The 23,362-nt window shown below is 41.2% G+C and overlaps 1 protein-coding gene and 1 pseudogene across 8 annotated transcripts in view; one reads left to right on the top strand and one right to left on the bottom strand.

Moving 5' to 3' along the window:
- The window catches only part of BNC2 (basonuclin zinc finger protein 2), a 485,586-nt gene that overhangs the window by 81,060 nt on the left and 381,164 nt on the right, over positions 1 to 23,362 (top strand). The gene's annotated exons all lie outside the window — the stretch shown is intronic.
- Positions 14,340 to 15,070, bottom strand: LOC138988989 (cytochrome b-c1 complex subunit 7 pseudogene; annotated as a pseudogene).

The following is a 23,362-nucleotide window of genomic DNA, read 5'->3' as shown; positions in this document are numbered from 1 at the left end:
AATAGAATGGGAAAGACTAGAGATCTCTTCAAGAAAATCAGAGATACCAAGGGATCATTTTATGCAAAGATGGGCTCAATAAAGGACAGAAATGGTATGGACCTAACAGAAGCAGAAGATATTAAGAAGAGGTGGCAAGAATACACAGAAGAACTGTACAAAAAAGATCTTTACGACTCAGATAATCACGATGGTGTGATCACTCACACTCACCTAGAGCCAGACATCCTGGAATGTGAAATCAAGTGGGCCTTAGGAAGCATCACTATGAACAAAGCTAGTGGAGGTGTTGGAATTCCAGTTGAGCTATTTCAAATCCTAAAAGATGATGCTGTGAAAGTGCTGCACTCAATATGCCAGCAAATCTGGAAAACTCAGCAGTGGCCACAGGACTGGAAAAGGTCAGTTTTCATTCCAATCCCAAAGAAAGGCAGTGCCAGACAATGCTCAAACTACCGCACAATTGCATTCATCTCACACGCTAGTAAAGTAATGCTCAAAATTCTCCAAGCCAGACTTCAGCAATACATGAACCATGAACTTCCAGATGTTCAAGCTGGTTTTAGAAAAGGCAGAGGAACCAGAGATCAAATTGCCAACATTTGCTGGATCCTCGAAAAAGCAAGAGAGTTTCAGAAAAACATCTATTTCTGCTTTATTGACTATGCCAAAGCCTTTGACTGTGTGGATCACAAAACTGTGGAAACTTCTGAAAGAAATGGGAATACCAGAGCACCTGACCTGCCTCTTGAGAAACCTATATGCAGGTCAGGAAGCAACAGTTAGAACTGGACATGGAACAACAGACTGGTTCCAAATAGGAAAAGGAGTACGTCAAGGCTAACATGTTGATTGTTAATAATTTTCTAGTGTGCGGTGGTATAAATCAATGTAAAGCTGTATGCCATTTAGTGACATGGATTGGGAGGGGCATGCGTATATTTATATTTTCAAGTGATTGTCAAATCTGTAATACTTGAGAATTTATTCATTCTACAACACTCTCAGACCCAAACCATCTATTATGTAGTGAAAAAATTGTATAACTAGAGACATGATACTTACTAACACATTAGGACTATGAATGGACTTAAATTCAAGTTTTCTGAGTTCAAGTTTAGTGGATCAGAAGAGTTGCTACCTTATGGGATTTAGAGAGAATGACATTAAACGTGTCTGTTTCGAGTGTTAAGAACAGTAACTAACGAAGGGAAAGACTTAACAAATGAAAGCCACCATCGTTGCTGCTGTCATTTTTACTTTTTATTATTGCTGTCATTACGACCACCACATTATGCAAGATTGTCAAACAGTTCTTTGGTGTGTGCCATGCTGGAGAAGTTCATCTTTTGCTAATACATTGAAGCAAGTGCTCAACTTATGGCTCTATGTAAGGAAAATTCCACAAAGCTTCTATACTTTTGATTTCCATAAAGACTTAGGAGGAAATTCCCTGGAAGTACAGTGGTTAGAACTCTGTGCTTTGACTGCTGAGGGTCTGGATTCAATCCTTGGTCAGGGAACTAAGATCCAACAGGGTGCACTGCTGCTGCTGCTAAGTCTCGTCAGTCGTGTCCGACTCTGTGCGACCCCATGGACTGCAGCCCACCAGGCTCTGCCATCCCTGGGATTCTCCAGGCAAGAACATTGGAGTGGGTTGCCATTTCCTTCTGCAATGCATGAAAGTGAAAAGTGAAAGTGAAGTTGCTCAGTCATGTCCAATTCTTAGCGACCCCAGGGGCTGCAGCCTACCCGGCTCCTCCATCCATGGGATTTCCCAGGCAAGAGTACTGGAGTGGGGGCCATTGCCTTCTCTGCACAAGGTGTGGGGCACTGCCAGAACAAATGGAAAAAAAAAAACTCATGGAAAGCATTGGTAGAATATAGTTGAATGGTAATTTGGAATCCTAATTTTGAATTTTGTACATTGTGTCTATTTATGGATTGATTTGGAGAAGGAAATGGCAGCCCACTCCAGTATTCTTCCCTAGAGAATCCGGTGGACAGAGGAGACTCGTGGGCTACGGGGTCGCACAGAATTGGACACAACTGAAGAGACTTAGCAGCAGCAGCAGCATGGATTGATTGGTGAAGAAAATGGCAACTCACTCCAGTATTCTTGCCTGGAAATCCCATGCACATAAGAGCCTGGTGGGCCACAATCCATGGGGTTGCAAAGACTCGGACACAATTTAGTGACTAAACAACAACAGCAAGGGTTGATTATATTTCCAACATACAAAAATTTGGCAAACTTGATTCCGTCAAAGTTCATCCTCTTGAACCAACAGGGATTCCCTGGAATCATGATTCATTTTTCATCAGTCTCCTTGTTTCCTTAGCCATCTACATGGAATATGTAATATTTCAAGTATTTAAATTTCCTAATCCTGTCAGCACAGGGCTTTAAGTTGGAAGACTTTAGTTATGAAATCTATTCTGATGTAATTATTTAAAAGATCTGACTTTTGAGGAATTTATCTTATGGCACAGGAGTATACTTACAATATGTTAGTTGAAAAGAGATAGATATAAAACTATAAATATTATGACCCCAACTGGCATATAAAAAGGTAGATATATTAACAACAAATACTGGAAGGTAATATATAAATGAGTAAATAATAGTGTTATCTGTTCTCTCGGTAGATTAATAGCAAGTATGTTTTTAAAACTTTTACAAATAAAATTGTAAACTTTCTTTGAATTAACCTGCAATTCACTTCTTTAAAAAAATTTTTTTTTATTTATTTGGCTTCGCTGAGTTTTAGTTGTGGCATGGGGAATCTAGTTCCCTGAGCAGGGATGGAACTCAGGCCCTCTGCATTGAGATCGTGCAGTCTTAGCCACTGGACCATCAGGGAAGTCCTTGAAGCTCACTTCTTAAACTTTGTATAAATTAAGAAGAAAGAAATTGTCAGTTGTAGAGGAGAGCATAGCCACCCACTCCAATATTCTTGCCTCCGGAATCTCATGGACAGAGGAGCCTGGTGGACTGCAGTCCATGGGGTCGCAAAAGAGTTGGGCATTACCGAAGCGACTTAGCGTGCATACCAGGTAGTGATTAAAGCCAGCTTGTATCGTACTAGCTCGACTCTGGGTTTGCTATTTCTCAGGTAGTGTAGCTGAGTAGAAAGAGTGTGGCTGTTGGAGCTAGGTGAGCCTGGTTTTTACCCTGTTGCCTTCATTTAAGAGCTTTGGGATTAGGGAAGTTGCTTCTCCGAACTTTAGCTCTCATTAAATCAGCAATGCTCTGTCCTTTTTAAGGTCTCTTATTTCTGAAAGTAGCTTTCTCTTGGAGGTACTCAGAAAATACTAGCCTTTTTCTCTTCCCATCCATTATCCTCATTTCCCAATGCCATAAGGATCAGTTCAGGGAGTAACGGGACTTGGAAAAAAGTTTTAGTTTCATATTAACATTTTCAGTGGGCTTCTCTGGTGGCTCAGTGTTAGAATCCGCCTGCTAATGCAGGAGACATGGGTTAAATCCCTGGGTTGGGAAGATCCACTGGAGAAGGGAATGGCAACCCACACCAGTATTCTTGCCTGGGAAATCCCATGGACTGAAGAGCCTGACGGGCTAGAGTCCATGGGGTCACAAAAAGTCAGACACAACTTGGCGACTAAACAGCAAGAGCAGCAAGCATTTTCAGTGGTTTACCTTTTCGGTCATCTTTTTTACTGAACAAGTCTTGGTTTCTGTGAGTCTCACATCCTTGGGAACCAAACTCATGACTATCAGGAAGTGTCTTTCTGCAAGGGGTGAGAAAACGGAGCAACCCTAAATGGTGGTGTGCTCTCTGGAGCAGCGTGAGAGCGTGTCAGCCTGGGAACGCTGAGCAGCAGCCTCCCCATCCACCTCCCCCTGGCAGGCACGCAGAGGGTGTGGAGACGACTCTGGGGCTGAGAGAGGGTTTGTAATTGCATGGCCGTCTGGCCTGCCCTGAGCATTCTCTTCCCTTCCAGGATTCCTGTAATTGTCATCAGATGGCTCAGTCTCCCAAACGTTTCCGTTATTGCAGTGACTTCTGGAGTGTGTTTAAGGGGGAAAGAAACCAGCCAGAATTAGCAGTCATCATTTGTTTGTGTCTGTTCTGTTGTATGTAGACGTGTGCAGGGCAGGCATCTCTGGAGTATAGAGAAACTGGTCAGATGTACAGTCATTGCCATCTTCTCTAGTGCCTTCCTGCTGCTTTTGCTATTGCTTTTCCTCCTGTGCTACTCGAAAGGAAAACAAAATTGATAAACGATGAAGGAAGGGGTCCTATTTTCAACTCTAGTCTGTTATTCTTTTGGTCTCTTTATTTCTGGGGACAGTTATACAACATTGCATCTTTCTTGGGTGCAAGTCTTCAAGAGGTTAGGAGTTGGACAGTGAATAAGCCCTGTAATGAAAGATTCCAAGTCTTGGGCATGGAGGAAACGAGGCATTTGAGACAGACTTTGAATTTCAACTGATAGAGTTTGAATGACAGAAATGATAGTGTTAATTGGCAAAGCAGATGTTCAGGTGGAAAGAACAGTGATAGGAGAGATGAGATGATTTGGAGCGGTGAATAGGATGCAGTTGAGCTTTAAAATAAAAACTTTGTAAATTTGCCTTCGTTCTTTGAAGAGGGGTCAGCCTAATTCCAATCTTAGGCTGAATGCTATCTGTAAAAGCATAGAAGGAATGGCTCATGCCCTCAGACCCACTCTGAGTCTTTCAAGGTAGTATTTGAATTTACCTTCATCATAAGCCTGCAACTGAAAACTTAACTATAGGAAGATATCTTGTCTCGGTAATTTTTTTTTATTCAGGTAATCTCCTGTCCTTCTTGCTTTGCTAAGAAGGAAAGAATTGCCTAAATGAAAAAGGACAGCTAATTTTTTTTAAAAATGAAAATGGAGTGATCGCCACATCTAAACCTATGTGTTTTTCCACCCCCTTGTTCCCTAAGCAGAGCCTGAATACACAGGTTGAGGTTGGATATGATTGCTCAACTAGATAATTTTGGGAAGGGTACAATTGAAGAGAACTAAAACAGTTTCTTCTGATTCATGCTGTTGGCTGAGAAATTATGCTTTTGAAAAGCTACTTTGCTCTACTGGCTCTTACTTAACGAGTGAAGTAGTTCATTGTGTTCTGGTGCCCCTGTTTGTGTGGTGGTGGACTGCTCTCAAAACTCACAGGGACCCAGCTCTAGAGAGTCATGTGAACCATTTCACATTTGTCATATGCCTCTTATACAATAATTGTATTAAATACTGATGCTTACCCTGAAACCCATTCTACCTCTTTCTTCCCAAGTAGCCAGACATGGGAGATGGGTCCAAGATAGCTCATGATTAATATAAAAACCTAAGTCATGATCATTTCATCCCCCTTAGGAGCTGTTGGTCTGATAGCAGGCGTGTGACTAAGTTCTGGCCAGTAATTTATAAGAGGAAGTGTGCTAGACAAAGGTAGTGAAAGTTACCCATCTGGAAGGAGAGAGAAATTCCTGCTTGGAATTTGTCAGTGAGGCTTAGTGAGGCAGTGAGCAGACTCAGGGGGCTGAGCATGGCAACAGCAAAGGCAGAGCTGGGGTCCTTGACACTTAGCCCACGTCTGCTGCTCCTGACTTGTTCTGTGAGAGAGCTCATTGTTTCAGCTCTTACAGTCAGGACTTTCTATTACCTGAGGCCACCCTGATTTCTATCTCATAAAATGTATCTATGCATTTATCATGTCCCTTCCGGTATTTTCTGTGTGATTTGGAAAGTAGTTCTATTTTAAAATCTTTTTTAAAAACTAAATATGTTTTTGTCCATGCTGCATGGCATGTGGGATGGTTAGTTTCCCGGCCAGGGATCAAACCCATACCCCCTGCCTTGGAAGCGAAGAGTCTTAACCACTGTACTGCCAGGGAAGTCCCCTGGAAAGTAGTTTTTTATAATCTGTAATTTAAATCACACTGTATATCATTTAAAGTAGTTTCTATTTAAGGCATGAGAGACAGGTCCCTCTTTTTGATGGGAAACTGAAACTGTTCCCAAGGCAAGCGCGCAGCTGCCGGTGAAGTCATCTTGTGGACCATCTTGTCTTTACCACGAGGTACCCATCACAATGTGATGGGACAAACATTTTTGAGTTTGGTTTGTATTAGTTCTGCCCCAAATCTGAAAGTGTTAGAGGAGAACTACTTGATTACTCTGAGTCATACTGAATTAGGTTTGTCCAGTTTCTAGGAGTCAGTGTTTCACCCCTTTCAATGACCGTGTCCTTCTACTTTCTGTGGACAGTAGACACGTTAGTGAAGAAGTTTTAGAGAACTTGACCTGTGGAGAGAAACCTTTTGAGTTCAAAGACTTGTGAAAGTCCCTTGGACAGCAAGGAGATCAAACCAGTCAATCTTACGGGAGATCAACCGTGAATACTCACTGGAAGGACTGATGCTAAAGCTGAAGCTCCAGTATTTTGGTAATCTGATGCAAACGGACAACTCATTGGAAAAGTCCCTGATGCTGGGAAAGATTGAGGGCAGAAGAAGAGGGAGTCAGAGGATGAGATGGCTGGACGGCATCACCGATGCAACGGACATGAACTTGGGCAAACTCCGGGAGGTGGTGAGGGACAGAGAGGCCTGGCCTGCTGCAGTCTGTGGGGTCACAAAGAGCCCGACACGACTGGATGACTGAACAATGACAACAATCTGCTTCTCTGCTTACTCTCTGCATACCCTTGGACACATTATATGACTTGCCTGTGCTTCAGTATGCTTCTGTAAAATGGAGACTATACTGGTACTTGTACCATGAGAATTCTCTTGTGTCATGAGAATTCTATGAGATTTAAGAAAATCTCGTATAATAATGCCTGGTGCCTGCTAAGTATATGTTTGATAGGATAGTATCTAGTTGAATTTTTCAAAGTACTTTTTAAAATGTGTTTCTCCTTTGTCTCTCAGAACCATCTGATGAAGGAGGAAGTATCATTAACCCTATTTTATAGGGTACTGTGTTAGAATGTAACTTTGTTACTAGTGATAGAATTGGGATTATAATCTAGATCTCTCCTCTAATATGTTGTACCTGACCCTGAATTGGGTCTTTAGGAAGTGACTTCCCTGGTGGCTCAGACAGTAAAGCGTCTGTCTACAATGTGGGAGACCTGGGTTCGATCCCTGGGTCGAGAAGATCCCCTGGAGAAAGAAATGGCAATCCACTCCAGTACTATTGCCTGGAAAATCCCATGGACAGAGTAGCCTGGTAGGCTACAGTCCATGGGGTCGCAAAGAGTCGGACACGACTGAGCTACTTCACTTTCTGTTTTTGTGATCTTATTAATTAGAAGGTGTAGATGGGAAGGGCATAAATTCCTGTTGGTTAAATCTGACCCAGTGGTGAACCAGTTCATTCATTCTAAAATTACTTGTTTACTTGTTAAACAAAGGTATTTCTCACTTTGCATGCTTCCAGTACGGACAGCTTTCAGTTGTTGTGATTAATTAACATGGATCCTCCATCAACACAGCTTACATTTTGGTTATTATGTTACATTAACAGAGTGTATTAAAGTACAGCCAGCACATCCTGTTATTTGGTTCATGAACAGACAGCAAAGGGCATAGCTGTGTTGCCTCCTTGTCTCCCAGAGATAAACTCACGTGACATTTTGTGAAAATGGATAATTCAAAGAGGGAATTGGCGGACAGAGATCAAAGTGCAGCAAAGAAATGTGAAGTGCTAACTCTGGAAGTGAAATTTGAACCTTTCCTAAATCGAGTTCTAGGAAAACAAGCTGACTGCAGGCGTGTCAACGCTGCCCCTGTTCTAGAGCCTCTGTGTGTGCAGCCAGAGGAGTTAGGGAAGAGGAAGCTGCTATGTAAATTAGAAAAGCGATTGTGACAAAAAGGATGAACGCATAACAGAGGAAAAGATGCTGGTAGAAAACGTCCTTTTAAAGAGAACTCCTCAGAGATACTGCAGGACAATGAAAACAGAAGGGCTAAAATGTTGGAAGCTAATCCAGACTTAGACAGGAGTATGCCCGTACAAAAGATGCTCATTTGATGTTTTAAATTATACAGTGAGAAGAAGGCACCACTGTTCAAACTACTCAGACTAATCTTTTTTTTTTTTTTTTTCAGACTACTCTTGATGCTTTTTTTCCCGATAAATGAAATGCTTTAATTCTCAAATTTCTAATGTTTTAAATTACAGTGTAGTAAATGAATGTTTTGCTTTTTTTCATCTTCCTATGTAACTGCTTTTTAGTGTTTTTGACAAAAAATGTTACAGATCATAGAGAAGCTAGAATTTTTCTGTTTGGTATTAAGGTTGCTCTGCATGGTTTCAGCTTGCACGGTCATGTCCATCATCTTGTATTAGTGTGCAGGGCAAGGGCTGCCATTGTTTACTGAGCCAAGTGAGCGCTCGTGTAAGTGCTGGGGGTGCAGTGAGATAGCGACGCCTTATGAAACATCATTCCAACAAAAATTTATTGACTATCTGCCATGGACCAGGTGGCATACACACGTGGATAAAAGTAGTTCTTTTTCCCTAAGAATTCACATTTCAGTTGATCAATGAGAGACAAGAGCATTCATTATATCACAATATATGCATGCTTTCTTTGAAAGCAGTGATAGGGAAATAACTTACTAACTTATCTGCCTGGGAGTGTGAAGGTTGAGAGAAGGAAGACAGCCCAGAGGACTCAGTGGTTAATATGGAAAAACTGTTTAAGAGCCGAACAGTGGTTAAGACATTTCTGCACAGAGTATGCAGGGAATTTAAAAAAGTTGGTTGCTGCTGGAATGTGAAAGGCATGATAGGGGACAGATCAGCAATGCTGTGGTACTTGTAGGCAATGGGAAACCCTTGGGATTTCTCTGTAATTTCTTTCAAATTAAGGTATAATTTATACACACTAAAATTGACCCATTTTAGTGCATCATTTAGTGTGTTTGATCTTAGTCTTGTAACCATCACTGCAATCAAGATGAAGAACACTTACAGCACCTCCTCAGTGCTCCTGAGTGACTAACCCCTCCTCCCAACCCCAGCCCCTGGCAGCCACTGACCTGTTTTCTGTCCTTAAAAATTTGCCTTTCCCAGAACATGATATAAATGTAATCCTACAGTATGTAACCTTTTAAGTCTGGCTTCTTTCGCTTAGAATAGTAGTTTTGAGATTGATCCATGTTGTTGCATGTGAAAAAAAAGTGCCTTTGGGTTGTAAGCAGGAGAATTCTATGTGAGATTTGATTCGAGGATGAATTTGAGAGAATGGAAACCAGAGGCCTGCACTATAATTTAGCAAGGTGCTGATGGAGGGGAGTTGCAATCAAGAGGTGGGAGTACCAGACCACCTTACCTGTCTCCTAAGAAACCTGTATTCACGTCCAGAAGCAACGGTTAGAACTGGACATGGAACAACTGACTAGTTCCAAATTGGAAAAGGAGTATGACAAGGCTGTATATTGTCATCCTGCTTATTTAATTTATAAGCAGAGTACACCATGAGAAATGCTGGGTGGGATGGATCACAAGCTGGAATCAAGATTGCCGGGAGAAATATCAACCACCTCAGATGTGCAGATGATACCACTCTAATGACAGAAAGTGGAGAGGAACTAACAAGCCTCTTGATGTAGGTAAAAGAGGAGAGCGAAAAAACTGACTTGAACGTCAACATTTAGAAAACTAAGATCATGGCATTTAGTCCCATTACTTCATGGCAAATAGAAGGGGAAAAAGTGACATTTTATTTTCTTGGGCTCCAAAATCACTGCAAATGGTGACTGCAGCCATGAAATTAGAAGACACTTGCTCCTTGTAAGGAAAGCTATGACAAATCTAGGTGCATTAAGAAGCAGAGACATCAGTTTGCTGAGGAAGGTCTGTATAATCAAAGGTATGGTTTTTCTTGTAGTCAGGTATGGATGTGAGAGTTGGATCATGAAGAAGACTGAGTACGAAAGAACTGATGTTTTCAAATTGTGGTGCTAGAGAAGACTCTTGAGAGTCCCTTAGATTGCAGGGACTGCTGCTGAAACTCCAATTCTTTGGCCACCTGATGGGAAGAGCCAAGTCATTGGAAAAGACCCTCTTGCCTGGAAAGATTGAGGGCAGGAGGAGAGGAGGCAGCAGATGATGAGATGGTTATATAGCATCACCAACTCGATGGATGTGAGTTTGAGCAAACTCCAGACAGTGGAGGACAGAGGAGCCTGGTGTGCTATAGTCCATGGGGTTGCAAAGAGTCGGACACGACTGAGCAACTAAACAGCAACAGCAGTCCCTGGCCTAGGAAGGGAACCACCCTGAAAAGTGATAGGCAGAGTTGCTTGCCCCTCTGAGGAAGAGCTTTTCAGAAAGGTGATTTACCACACAGATGCTCATACCCAAAAGGTATTGGGTACAAAATTTGCCCACAGCCATAATTACAACTAACAGAGCCCTTCATCCTTAGGCAGTTCCATGAGGTAGAGTGTTTTTCTCATGTCTCACAGATGGGGATACTGAGGTACAGAGAGGTCAAGTAACTTTCCCAAAGTCAAAAACACTTGCAGAGCTGGAATTCACACCCAGGTCGTCCGGCCCAAGTCCGTACTCTTTCATAGGAACATGAGGTCTTTGAGTTCTAGGATGCCAGCTCTGAGAATTATTTCATTTCACGGTTAAGAAGGATAGAGTTTAGAGTTGCTCTGAGGCGACTCACTGAGCATTGCAGACAGTGATGGAGACAGGACTAGTTTCCCTCTGCCCGGGGCTCTTGCCATTCTTGCAGTTTTGGTACCTTTGTCTCGGTTGCGTGTCAGTTTCATATTAGTGAAGAATAACTGTGCTGACATAGGCAGACTGGCAAAATTTGCGTTTAATTCCTTGCTTTTCCTTAGCCTCGGCTCTCTCTTGTCTGGGAATGTACTAATTGGCTCTCTTCCTGTCCGCTCTGTCACTTTATTACTCCCAAGGGAGCCCAGAATCATTGTTACTGCTCTCTAGCCTGTCCTGTTTGGTCCTTGTCCGATCTTGTTCTCTTTCCAGTCTCTTCCCATTAGTATTTGGTGGGGTGGGGGCAGAAGATGCCTGATCAGAGAGTTGCATTTTGGGGTGTGGGAGGAGCTGGGACTCTTGTGGTATTGGGGTCATTGTGGTTCGGATCAGAGACCTTCACTGGGCTGCTGACTGTTGGCATTTTGATTCTCCTGCCCCACGTGTACCCACCAGAGCACGCCATCCCCACTTTGGGTACAGGGCATCTCTCTGCATTTGAGGTTCAGAGCTAAGGCATAGTGCTGATCAGCTTGCCCCCAGGCACCTTGAGTACACAGGGTGTCTGAGATAGAAGAGGGTGCTCTTGTCTTAACAGTTTACATGGCATCTTTTTTGTGTTTTCATGTTGAGGAGCCAAAATTTGGGGGATAATTTTCTTTGACATTCGTAACCTTTCTTTACAGAAAAATCCCTCCTGTAGGCTTATTCAAGTGGAGATTGATATTTTTCTTCTGTCTCTTTCTCTCTTCTTTCTTCCCTTTCTCCATTCTTCCCACCCTCCTTTCTTTCCTTCCTTGTATAGTGGGTCTTTGTATGTAAAAATGTAGCTCCTGTTCTAGTCTCTTCCACCCACCCAACCCAGGAATGAAGTTGAATATTAATATGTTATGGCCACCATTCTCCCGCGGCTTACCCTTTCTCCACATTTACTATAATTAAACATGTCCTTCTCAATTTCAACTCAGAATACCTGAAAAGACTCCTTGTTCCGTTAAAAGAAAGCAAATTTCCCCAGGTAAGTTCCCATATGTTCATATGTTTTCTGTAAAAACTGGCACACACTTTTCTTTGTATTTTACCCCTGTCAAATGAGATCCTTATAAGAATAATCAGCCAGTCCAAGCCTCTCATCTCTTTTTGCCTGCATTTTCTTGGGTAATTTTAACTCCTTTTCTGCCATCCAGTAAAGTTTGCATCTTTCTGTCACAAGAGTGTCTGGGATTTTTGAGAGTGCCACCTTCCTTTCAGTTCTCTCAGATGACCCTTGAGCTCTTTGTCTATTCTGAATGGGTGCTTTTGCAGGGAGGGGTAGAATTTTCCTCCACATCCCTTGGGGGTGGGGGAGTCCCAGCAAATAGTGTCCTCGGGGTCATTTCTTTGTGTAAAGGATGCATGTGTTTTTGCATGATGTTTCTTAAGGAGGTCCCCCCAAATGTGTAAGCTTTAGGTCTTACCTCATTTTCATCCCCTTGAGTTGTTCCTTTTAAGGAATGTATAGGGAGAGCTTCCATCACCCAAATTAGTCACCTGATGCATTTACTTTATCTGACCTTCCAGTTGCAGTGTAACATCTTTTAAGTTTTCTAATTCTGCTCTCTGAAAATGCAGAGCATTTATTCACCCATCATGTCCATCAGGAGCTGAAGGCCACGACAAGAACCTTTGCTGGAGGGATGCCTTAGGGTTTGGGTGGTCCAGTCTCTCATTGCAGCTGGTCCAGGTTAGCATCTAGAAGAGAGTTGGGTTTGGCAGAGGTGAGCTTAAGGTTCTAGTTCTTCATCTCTAAGGTGCAAGCACATTAGCTTTTCAAAAAAATAGACGAGAAAGCTGTCTCTGGGGATGCTTTGTAGTGCAAGCGCACACAGAAACCACACTCCATCTCTAAGTGACTGTCCTGGTCTCAGAGGCCAGAACACCTGAGCGATCGTTGTCTTCCCATTTTCTGTCCATTCCCTTCATTCACCACATCCTGAAAACTGTTTTAGTGTGCGTTACCTCTTGGAGCTATCCCCTCCTTAAAAGTCTCATGACTGCTGTTGAGCTCGTTTGCTCCTCTTCAGTGTTGTTGCCCTACCGCAAGCTGGCTGCAGTAACTTTTCAGGCTCCCTCCAGGAAGCTCCACTCCTTGGGATTGAAGGCTTTTGAAAATATCTCTGACTTTGTCACTACTCAGGCCCAAACTTCATTCATTGCAAGCTCTCTGATCAGAACAAGCCCTTTACTTCTGTATTCAGGGTCCTGCTTGAGAGGAAGCCAGCCTATCTTTCCACCTCAGTCTCTGACACTTTTTATACTGTGTTTTAGCCACATCAGTTCCTGGGTTTGCCTCCTTTTTTGCAGTCATTTTCTCAAGGCACTTAAGGCTTTGTGGCTTGTAGGAAGTTACTCGAATGGTTGTATGATACTCCAGACTAGGTTTAAAAATTCCTGAAAGTGCTTTGTTTTGTATATTTTTAGTAGTGGTAGGTGTTCAAGTACTCAGTGAAGAAAGTAGCCCTAGATTGTTCCAAAGAGCTTTCTGAGCACCCCGTCAGGCACACAGAGCGCTAGTTATCTGCCTTCCCCACCACACTGGGTGGAGCCACTCTATAACCGAGACTGTGCAGAGTCTCTTGGATTGAAAAGATAAGCACATTTGTTTCTCACTCCTGTGATGATGCTCTCCTCCATTCTTTGCATAGGATTTTTTCTTCTTGTTTTAATAAAAAATTTTGAGCTTTTTGCCACGCTTACTAGAAAAAGAAAACCAGATGCTCTTCCACGGTTAGTGGAGATGTATTCATCCCTTTGTGTTTGACAGTTTTCATCATTAAAAAAGTTTTTTTTCTAAAGTTTTAACGTATATGTCAAGACAAAACCTTTAAAAATTTAAGTAAATTTTAAAATTTATATTTTAAAGATTTGAAAATTTACTCATGGCTAATCAGGTGGTTGGAGAAGGAAGTGGCAACCCACTCCAGTATTCTTGCCTAGAGAATCCCGTGGACAGAGGAGCCTGGTGGGCTGCTGTCCATAGGGTCGCCCAGAGTCGGACAGGAATGAAGCGACTTAGCATGCATGCATGCATTGGAGAAGGAAATGGCAACCCACTCCAGTATTCTTGCCTGGAGAATCCCAGGGACAGAGGAGCCTGGTGGGCTGCCGTCTATGTTGTCGGAGAGTCGGACACGACTGAAGCGACTTAGCAGCAGCAACAGCAATCAGGTGGTTACATCACTAAAATTTGTAATGATAGCTCTAATTTTAAAAACCTGTGGCTGATTCATTTTGATGTTTGGTAGAAACCAATGCAGTACCGTAAAGCAATTATCATTCAATTAAAAATGAAAGAAAAATACAAAAAAAGTGTTGATATTTCATTTGAATTACTTTTTCTGGTTTAATTTTTTAATTGGAGGAAAATTAATGTTGTGTTGGTTTCTGCCATACAACTTAAAAAAAAATTTATTTCAAGTTTTTATTTTCCTGAACTGGGTCTGAGTTGTGGCATGCAGACTCTCAGTACCAGTGTGTGGGATCTAGTTCCCTGACCAGAGATGGAACCCGGGCCCCCTGCACTTAGCCACTGGACCACAGGGAAATCCCTTGAATAACTTTTTTTTAAATTGTAATAGATATGTATTTAAAGTAATACATTTATAGTCTAAATAGTTCTGCATTGTACATTTCAGGTTTAAACTAACTTCATAAAAATATTTGATAACAGCTATATCCACAGATTTAGACTACTAAATTATTTCTCAGCTCATTCTTCTCTCCCTTTTCTTTCCCAAAGCACCTCTTTCAGAGATGGTTTGAGGTAGGCTTTATCCTCATATTCTGTCCACTGTGGTTTAGGCAGAATCTGCTGCCTCATGTGCATGTCCAGTGCTCTCTTAATGCGAAACTCTCTGTCGTCATAAACGTTCTCAGGAAGCCTTCTTACGGCCTCTTTTGCATCGTCATTCTCATATATTGTATCATCTTGCATTAAGCCCAGTTTATTGAACCCAGCAGCATTGTAATACCCTTTATAAATACCCTCTGGCCACCTGCTTGATGCTGAAATGGCACAAGCTGCTTGCCATGTTGACCTGAGACCCTTGAATTACTTTTTAAAGACATTTCTAGATAGCATGGAAGGAAGGTGAATATAGTACTGGTTTATATAAATTCGGGGTTTAATTTGTGAATTAATTTTGAAATTTGAGTTTGTTCTTTAGCTATTACAATCATGTGCCAAGGAGATAATATAAAGCAGTGTATATTGTTTGAAGCTTTGGTAAGGTCTTAAAGTGTCCTGTATGTATAATTGTTCATTAGGCAACCTGAATTTTGAGTAAATTTGTAGATTCTTGAACCTTGTAATCTGCAAAGAGTAAGCTTAGCTATAATAGGCGTAAATCATTGTGATTTGCATAATTTATTTCTTCTGCATAAATATTGTACTCACATAGTAAAACTGCTGTCCTGGAAATCAGATTTTGATTGTCTGAGTATTTGTGGGGCTAGAGGAGGTTTTAGGGTTATGTTTGTGTTTAGATTTAATTTCAGGGGTAAGTTAAGATTTATGGTGAGCAGTGCACAGAATGTTTTATTTACTTTTTCCCAGATTATGAATAAAAACAACATCTGAATCTGATTTTTAGGAACCAAGCTCAGAAAATATGGTATTCTATTTTGATTGTTTCTCTTAATTGTGCCTTATTTCTGTTTATTTGCAAATTGTGTATTTAAGACATTAGCATATTTGATACCCTGTGATTGGACATATTTAACTTTCATTAGACTGATGCTTTCAGGTTTTTGGACTCTGAAAGCAGGAGCCACATACGACCTGTCTTTTGTTCAAGGTGCTAACTGACTACACTCTTATGTTTCCATTACATGAAACGCACATCTCTGGTTTACTTGAGAGGAAATGCTTCTAAGACTTAGGCATACCTCACTTCTGTGGCAGGCTGTTTACTTCTTCATTCAGCAATTAATACATAAATTCAGTTTTTTTCCCCAAAATATTAATCAAATGTATGTGATGTGCTATGAAGTATAGCAGGTAATGCTGAACAAAACAGAAACATTTCTTATCCTTGCACTCAAAGTACCGTAGAATCTAGTAGGCGAGAAAACTATGAAATCAGGTGACTAGAGTACCAGGTGCTAAACACTGTGGAGCCCTAAGCCCAGCCCATGTACAAGATGCATGATTGCCAGAGTCTTCCCTGCCCCCTTTATTTTGCCGAGTTAGCCAGATGAGGTGGTCTGTTGTTGAGATGCTACTGCTACTGCTAAGTCACTTCAGTCGTGTCCGACTCTGTGCGACCCCATAGACGGCAGCCCACCAGGCTCCCCCGTCCCTGGGATTCTCCAGGCAAGAACACTGGAGTGGGTTGCCATTTCCTTCTCCAATGCATGAAAGTGAAAAGTGAAAGTGAAGTTGCTCAATCATGTCTGACTCTTAGCGACCCCATGGACTGCAGCCCACCAGGCTCCTCCGCCCATGGGATTTTCCAGGCAAGAGTACTGGAGTGGGGTGCCATTCTCCATGTTTAGATGCTAAGTTGTGGCCAACTCTTTTGTGACACCATGGACTGTAGCCCGCCAGGCTCCTCTGTCCATGTAATTTTCCAGGCATGCATACAGCAGTGGGTTGCCATTTCCTTCTCCAGAGTATCTTCCCAACCCCGGGATCGAACCTGGGTCTGCTGCATTGGCAGGCAGGTCCTTTACCTCTGAGCCACCTGGGAAGCCCATAGAATGGTCTAGGAACAGTGACTAAAAATGTTCTTGGTACTAGGAACAACTCTGACAAAAGCTCAGAGTAAAGAGAGCACTCAGGACATTAGAAATACTAGTATGTTAAAACTTAATGGCAACCAAAACCCAGATCACAAAACTCTCATTTTGGATCAGAACATTTTTCTTCTGCCATTTACTTCAATGAGGAGATGAGAAATGACTGCAGATTTATTGTCTTGAGTCCCCATCTCTTATAACAGAAATATTTATTTTAGAAAGTTTGAATTATATGTGACTACCAAAAATGAAAAATCATTCATAAGGTTACTTTTTTATCATTTTGTAACTATAATTTTAGATTTTTTTTCCTATGCATCTTTAATTTTATAAAGTAGAAATGATACTGAATATGCTGCTTTGCAACTGATACTTTGCACTTATTATGAAAGTTACATTAATTGTCCTTCATATCTTTGGGTTCCTTATAAAATATGCATTTTAATCATCATATAGTATTCTGACATGAACCGTTTTTTATTTATAGAACCCCTATTATTGGCAATGTAGGTTTCTAATTTTTGCAACCTTAAATGTTGCTGCAATACAATGTATTTTATTTAAACCTTTGATTAAATCTATGATTATTTCCCTAGGGTAATAAAAAGTATTTCCGTTCTTCTATGCTTGTCTTTTTTTGTAGATATGAGCTGCTTGTTTATCACCACCATGCCTGAAGATCATTCCAGCCCTGATGACATGATGTCTTAAATCTAAATCTTTAGATCTTTGGCATTTAGACCACTGCTCTCCAAGACACCTGCTTGAAGAGCTCGGTTTGGCAGTGATTCTCATTACACCCATATAAGTAAAAGCATAAGTTACAATAGATGATTTGTGGCTGGACATGAAATGTAAGGCTAGTGTTATGTGTTGATATACATGTGAAACAATTGTATCCAGTTTTTTTTTTTTTAAGAGTATCCACATGTCTAGAAGTGTTTTATCCAGGGAATTTTTTTTTTAACAGAAGAATTCAGTCTGTTTTTAGGGAATGTTCTTTAGCTGCAGGTTTAAATAAACTTTTGGTCTGTGATTCAGAATATATCTTTTTTGAAATTTAATTTTTTTTTAATCTTTTGGTCATGCTACACAGCATGTGGGATCTTAGCTCCCTGACCAGGGCTTGAATCCCCACCCCTGTGTTGGCAGCATGGAGTCCCAATCACTGAACAACCAGGGAAGTCTCCAGAATGTATCTTAGTAGATGAATACCTCCAGAGTTAACAATCGAAAGAAAAACTGGAATTAAGTCAGCATTTTTTCTTAAAGATGTCAAGAGGAAAATTTTGCATAGAACCAAGGAGGATATCCTTAGATCTACTGGAGGTTTTATTTTTCAAAGATTTTTATGCTGAAGTCCTGTTATCTTCACCTGCTCATCTTGTTTGTAACTTAGGCCCCAGCATCATACCCAGTAAATACTTGCCCCCCCCCAAAAAAAAAACACTTAAAAATAATGTATTTATTGAGATATAATTCACATCCCATGAGGTTTACCTACTTGGTGGTGGTGGTTTAGTTACTAAGTTGTGCCCGACTTTTGCGACCCCATGGACTGTAGCCTGCTAGGCTCCACTGTCCATGGGATTCTCCAGGCAAGAAAACTGGAGTGGGTTGCCATTTCCTTCTCCAGGGGCTCGTCCCAACCCAGTAATAAAACTTGGGTCTCCTGCATTGCAGGCAACTTCTATACCGACTGAGCTGCGAGGGAAGGCCAAAATTTACCTAATTCGGATGTTTTTTTTTTGTTTCAGTGAGTTTTAACATATTTGGAGTTGTGTAACCATCACCACAGTCAAAGTTAGAACATTTTTATTACCTCAAAAATAAATGTTTACCCTTTCACTATCACCCATCCCCCAACACTCCCAATCCTCTGCAGCTGTGGACAGCTACTGATGTACTTTGTCTTCGAATTTGCTATTTGTATTTCATACAAATGGAATCATACTGTATATGGTATCTTACATCTTTCATGCATATAATATTTTAAGGATTTGTCCCTATTTTGCCAAATAACACTTCATTGTATGTAGTATGTATCACATTTTTGTTTATCCATTTATCAATTGATGGAGCAAATATTTTATAATATCTAGATGCATTTGTGTAGGTTTGTATTGCAAAGTTAAAAACTAAGAAATCAAGTTGCAAGATCCCAAGCTGGAGAGGCCTTCAGAGTTTGTTACTGGTGAAAGCATATTAGAGAAGTTTAGAATTCAGTTTGCAAGGTGGTTGGGTCTAAGGAGGAATATCCCATCATCAGTACATCCTTTCAGTTCCACCTGTTGGATGATGCTTAAATCTGCTCTTGTCTTCATGTGTCTGGTAAATTATCTAAGCAACATCTTTTGTTTGGTAACACATTACCACTACCATCCCCTAACATAGGCAACAAAGGAGTATCTTTAAAAATGTCGTTTTCTCTCAGAGTCCAAAATCCTTAACACAGGCTGCCCAGCTATCTCACATTAGGCCCTTGCTGCCTTCCGCTCACATCTCCCCCTCCTATTCTATGATATTGATTTTGTGCTTAATAAAGGATAACGGAATCCTTTCTGAAGTTTTTATGTGGGTACCCTGATGCTGGGAAAAACTGAAGTAGGAGGAGAAGGAGGCAGCAGAGGATGAGATGGTTGGATGACATCACCTACTCAATGGACATGAGTTTGAGCAAACTCCGGGAGATAGCGAAGGACAGGGAAGCCTGGCGTGCTGCAGGCCATGGTGTTGCAAAGAGTTAGATGCGATGGAGCAACTGGACAATAACAGCCCTCAATTTCAGCTCTCATCACTCTCAAGAACTGTGTGCTAAGGATCCCTTTTGGAGCCTGGTGAAACAGAAACGTCTCATGAGCTCTGGGGTGCACTGTGCATCAGAAATGTGCTTGTTTCCTTTGAACCTCTTCCCTGAAAATTGGAAATAACTTGCAAGTTGTCGTGAAACTTAAGGAGATGATATGTGAGTGTGTCTGGTGCATAATATGTGCTTAATAAACTATGTCCTTTAAATTTTTCATTTGGATTTTTGTTTGAATGTAGTGGTTTAGGTGAGTTTGATATTTCCTCCCCTCCCCCCCTTTTTTTTTTGCGGAAAAGAGGGATTGATACATTATGATGATTGCCTGCAGTTTAGCATTTTTTCCTTCTAAAATCTGTATCTTTGTCTCTGAATCCTGGTTTTGTGAAATCTCTGGAATTTCATTAGTGCTTCTATATTGTGCCAATCAGCAGTACTTCCTTGGGTCCCTGCCTATAAAATAGCAATCTATCATTTATTGCCTTTTTTCCTAAAACATTTACATGTTTATATGTTTATTATTTCCTCATTTTGTGAGTAATTGTTGTTCATTTAAAAACCAGGAAACTTCAGAAAAGAGAGGAATAGGGAGAAGATAAAATTCAATTGTAATCCACTTACTTGCTGTGGCCATTGTGGTTTATGGTTTTCTAGACTTTATTCTTTGCAAAAACACATGTATGTGCCCATAGTTTTTGAAAAAGAAGTTGGATGGTACTGTATGTTCAATTACTTTTTCCGCTTGCCAGTGGGGGTGCTTGTCAGTGTTGTTATTATGCATGTGTACAGATTTGCATGTGTACAAGTTATTACGCATGTGTACGTCAAGAATGCCCTTGTAGGGGAGTACCATGATGACTGTCACCAGTCCTCTTTGAATGGACATTTAGGTTGTATCTTAACTTTGGGTCGTTATAAACAGTGCTGGCTTTGATTTTGAAGTCACGACAATTCTGATAAGCTTTTTACCTCCTGAGTTAACAGTAATTTCCTTGAGGTTTAGTGCTCTTAATTTGGTGCTTGTGTTCTAGTTTCTTCATATCCCTACTTCCATTTACCTTAACAAAATGGTGTATCTTTGCTTTGGCACACACTGCTGTCATATCTGAGCTGTAACTTTTTAATAATTAATACTTCATATTGGTTAACATCTCTTTCCATTTTGGCATGGATCCTTACAATAAAATTCATGAATTCATTTCCGTTATATTTTCCATTACCTTATCTAACGTTAGGGTTTATTTAAATACCTCATTTTATTGATCTGAAAGAGAGTGCGTGTGTGTGTGTATGTGTTCAGTCACAGAGTTGTGTCTGACTCTTTGTGACCCCATGGATTGAAGCCCACTAGCTCCTCAGTCTTTGGGGTCTTCCAGGCAAGAATACTAGAGTGGGTTTCCATTTTCTCATCCAGGGGGTCTTCCCAGCCCAGGGATTGAACTTGTATCTCCTGCATTGGCAGGTGGATTCTTTACCACTGAGCCACCTGGGAAGCCCAAAGTGAGCACTTGCTTTCTTCCAAATAAAAGATTGAGTGGAGTGGTTTGTATTGAGCAGTACAATCAAAAGACACATATTTATAGTAAATTAACTGTTGCCCTAAACTGGGATATTCTTAAGGTAATTTTTCATCCTGTATTGTTTTCCTCCTTTTAGGTCTGTTTTTGTGTGTGTGTGTGTGTGTGTATAGCCAGTTGATTATGTCCTTAAGCATTAGCCATTTTAAATAATTTTAATATGACGCTTTGTAAATTGTTGAAGTAAAAGTTGTTAGTTGCTCAGTCGTGTCCAACTCTTTGCGACCCCATGGACTGTATCCCACCAGGCTTGCCTGTCCATGGGATTTCCTAGGCAAGAATACTGGACTGGGTAGCCATTCCCTTCTCCCGGGGATCTTCCTGACCCAGAGATTGAACCTGCATTGCAGGCAGATTCTTTACCATCTGAGTCAACAGGGAATCCCGAATCATATCGTATATTCAAGAGCCCTGGTTGTTAAACTGGAGAACGCATCTGAGCCACGTGGCGGTCTCTTTCATCACAGACTGCTGGGCCTTCCCCCCAGGTTTTCTGACTCTGTGCATCACATACACAGCCTGAGAACCAGCCTTTCTAATAAATCCCCAGGTGATGCCGATGCTGCTGGTCCTGAGACTGTTCTTTGAGGATGGAACATAGAAATAATTTTTGTATTATCTATACTCTTTGTAATTATCTATAGTCTTTTTCTCTTTATGCCAGTACACATGGCATATATAACTGAGCACGTTTTAGTAGAACCGTCTGTTGTTTCAAAAGGAAACAAAACCCCTTGTTGGCAAAATACAGAAGGATTACTGGATACAGAGCTGTAGCATGGTGTGAGTGAGACCAGTAGGCGAGGCATCCAGAGTCCTAGACCTGGATTCTGTGGGCTGTAGTTTCCTTGAATCTTACACAGTCTTGGTTCACTTGTAGGAAAAAAAGTGATTGCTGCTAAATTTCTCCTGTCCCTTCACCTCCTGAATGTGCAGGCAAATCCTCAAAGTGTTTTTTAACCAGGTTCACAATGTCGGTTCAGTTCAGTTCAGTGGCTCAGTCATGTCTGACTCTTTGTGACCCCATGGACTGTAGCACGCCAAGCCTCCCTGTCCACCACCAGCTCCTGGAGCCTACTCAAACTCATGTCCATTGAGTGATGTCCATGGTAATGCCATCGAACCATCTCATCCTCTGTCGTCCCCTTCTCCTCCCGCCTTCAATCGTTCCCAGCATCAGGGTCTTTTCAAATGAGTCAGTTCTTCATATCAGGTAGCCTAAGGATTGGAGTTTCAGCATTAGCACCAGTCCTTCCAACGAATATTCAGGATTGATTTCCTTTAGGATGGACTGGTTGGATAGCCTTACTGTCCATGGGGCTCTCAAGAGTCTTCTCCAACACCACAGTTCAAGAGCATCAATTCTTTGGTGCTCAGCTTTCGTTACAGTCCAACTCTCAGATCCATACATGACTATTAGAAGAACCATAGCTTTGACTTTGTTGGCAATGTCTCTGCTTTTTAATATGCTGTCTATGTTGGTCATAGCTTTTCTTCCAAGGAGCAAGTGTCTTTTAATTACATTGCTGCAATCACCATCGCAGTGATTTTGGAGCCCAAGAAAATAAAGTCTGTCACTGTGCCCATTGTTTCCTCATCTATATGCCATGAAGTGATGGGACTGGATACCATGATCTTCATTTTTTGAATGTTGTGTTTTAAGCCAACTTTTTCTCTCTCCTCTTTCAGTTTCATCAAGAGACTCTTTAGTTCTTCTTTGCTTCCTGCCATAAGGGTGATGTCATCTGCATATCTGAGGTTATTGATATTTCTCCTGGCAATCTTGATTCCAGCTTGTGCTTCATCCAGTCCAGCATGTCAGATATCTCAATTAAGAAATGCTTATCTGTTTTTAATAAATGTTCAAAGTTGCTTTAATAGAGGCATTATTTTAAGGTTTGGATGAGTTAATACCTTGAAATCAAATACTTCAAATGACTTTGAGAACAGAGCTTCAGGCAAGTGATGGTCTATATGTCAGGTCTTCAAGAATATAAGGTTGAAGAATTGAGACACATGTAACCAATGTTCATTAGGACATGGAAGCGACCTAGATGTCCATCGGCAGATGAATGGATAAGGCAGTAGTGGTACATATACACAATAAAATATTACTCAGCCATAAAAAGGAACACATTTGAGTCAGTTCTATTGAGATGGGTGAATCTGGAACCTATCATACAGAGTGAACTAAGTCAGAAAGATAAAGACAAATACTGTATATTAACATATATGTGGAATTTAGAAAGATGATACTGGATGATCCTACATGCAGGGCAGCAAAGGAGACATAGATGTGAAGAACAGACTTTTGGACTCAGTGGGAGAAGGCGAGGGTGGCATAATTTGAGGGAATAGCATTTAAACATATACATTACCATATGTAAAATAGATGACCAGTGCAAGCTCGATGCATGGAGCGGGGCACCCAAAGTTGGTGCTCTGGGACAACCCAGAGCAATAG

The sequence above is a fragment of the Bos mutus genome, chromosome 8 (genome assembly GCF_027580195.1).
Source record: "Bos mutus isolate GX-2022 chromosome 8, NWIPB_WYAK_1.1, whole genome shotgun sequence".
Taxonomy (NCBI): domain Eukaryota; kingdom Metazoa; phylum Chordata; class Mammalia; order Artiodactyla; family Bovidae; genus Bos; species Bos mutus.
The sequence above is the reverse complement of the archived record's forward strand: the minus strand, read 5'-3'. Positions and strand labels throughout refer to the sequence as shown.